At 44.6% G+C, this 2,164-nt stretch overlaps 1 pseudogene; it reads right to left on the reverse strand.

Annotated features, from left to right (window-relative positions):
• Positions 1-1,011: 1,011 nt before the first annotated feature.
• LOC107979013 lies at positions 1,012-1,589 on the reverse strand (annotated as a pseudogene).
• Positions 1,590-2,164: the final 575 nt, after the last annotated feature.

Genomic DNA, 2,164 nt, shown 5'->3' on the forward strand with positions numbered 1-2,164 from the left:
CAATAAACTGATTTAAATTTTTTATTCATATCATACATAGTTTAGTTAGAGTTTGGTATACTTTAGTTTGAGTACAGCAGAGTCAAGCCCAGCCCTCTCCTCCAACCCTATTATAATTCATTTACAGCTGTTTTCATGCCTGAGCAACCATAGTTAATTTCCCCAGATTAGGTGGATATGCTCCAGAGATCACTTTCCTACTATGAGTCATTGGTAAAAACACTGGCTGGTGCTTCTGGGAAATATAAGGTCACTGTTGCTGATGACATGTTAGTTGAAGATTGTTACATTTGTTTTTGCTGTGAAACTTTTGTTTAATGATGCAAAGGTGTGTTGCATTCTTTAATATTACATTTGTTTAACTCTGTAAAGCTGTGATACTTTACCTGTCTAAAACACCTGATTGGACTACTAAGGAGCTAAATGGTCAATACCTAGGTGGGAAGAGAAATAGGCAGGACTGGCAGGCAGAGAAAATAGAGCGGAGGAGAAATCTAGGAAGAGAAAAAAGAGAAAAGGAGAGAGGACATCAGGGGCCAGCCACCCAGCTACACAGCAAGCCATGGAATAATATGTAAAGAAAGCTATATAGAATAAAGACAAAAGCCCAAAGGCAAAAGGTAGATGGGATAAGTTAAGTTAATGAAAGCTGGTGAGAAACAAGCCAAGCTAAGACCAGGCATTCATAAGTAAGAATAAGACTCCACGTATTTGGGGTGGGTGGCAGAACCCAAAAAAAACAAAGAGCAAAGAGTAAAACCAACCAACTATAGCTCACAGCTAACCAGGGTCTTAGGACCTCTTTCAAACATTTGAGAGGAGGCTCCAGGAGTGGGTCTCATGAAGATGCCTATAGGGGTCTTTCCCAGTAAACCTGTAATGGTGGCCACATCCCTTTGGGCGTGGCTTCAGGGAGATGGAAGCAAAAAGAAGGAAAAGAAGCCACACCTCAAGCCTCCCTCTTTCTTCTTCTGCCTGCCTGAAGCCATGCCCATAGGGGTATGGCCACCATTACAGGTACACCGGCAAGACAGCTCCAGATGCCAGGGAGCAGTATGGTTCTGCTAGCAAGTGTGGATGTCACCCAACCATTAATTTACACTATGAGATCTCAGAGACCTCAGAAGCATGAGCTGTAATAAAATCCAGTACCTGTGCTTTAACCTACTCTGCATGTGGAGGTCAGCCAGGATGAGAGTGTGGGCAGCATTCTCAACACAGAGGTCCCTGCAGAGGGCATCCTCACACATGACCTTCAAACGCTCCAGGCCATACTTGTCAGCAGCTGCCAGCACAGCATCTGCCATGCTGTGGAGGTCTGGTGCCTTCCCCATGTAAATGAAGCCCATCATTGCCTTGACGCCTTGCGGTTCCAGGTCATGAATCTCAACTCAGTTCTTTTTGTTCTCCTTTTTGTCATGTTCAAACAGAGCTCTGAAAACTAGAGAGTGAGCTGCTAAGATGGCGTGGTGAGCTAGGAATTCCTGGCCAGCTACCACCAGGCAGCACTGTGTGAAGAGGGAATTCTCCCACAGCACTGCTAGCTCATCTGCCGTCGTGCACCTTGGAACCTTGATCTTGGGTGACATTTTCATTCAAAAAATGCAGGACCATGTTGACCTTGTAGAGGAGGGTAAGCTCATCACCTGGATGAAGCCAATGTATGTAGGAAAAGAGGAAATCTGGAAGGATGAACTTTTCTGAATACCCACTGGTAGTCTGGCAAGGATCTGAAGACTCTTGGGTGCATCACACTTTGGGTTTTCTCTCCTTAGGTGCTTATGATCCAGAACTGGAACTTTGCCCAAACATATCTCTCTGGAGAACTGAGCAACACTAGGTAAACTGACAGGTAACCTGTGCTTTCTTTGTCAACCCCTTCAGGTGTACTCTCAAATACCATTTCAGTTTGTGATTGACTCCTGATGAGAAAGTTGGACTTTTAATGCCTTCCTGAATATCATCCAGGAGGGAAAAAAGAAGTTGCTGATGGCCCACCTGTAGGAGAATCTCTGGCAGTTTTGACTGCCTGATCCCCTGACATTTTTGCAGGTGGCAGTTTGGATGGTGGACAGGATCCAAAATGAAGAACTAGGATTTGTTTTCTCTTTACCCTGTGGGACACAATCAGACACATTTCAGATATTTAGCTTCTGTTTTCCCC

Source organism: Cricetulus griseus, assembly GCF_003668045.3.
Source record: "Cricetulus griseus strain 17A/GY chromosome 1 unlocalized genomic scaffold, alternate assembly CriGri-PICRH-1.0 chr1_0, whole genome shotgun sequence".
Classification (NCBI taxonomy): Eukaryota; Metazoa; Chordata; class Mammalia; order Rodentia; family Cricetidae; genus Cricetulus; species Cricetulus griseus.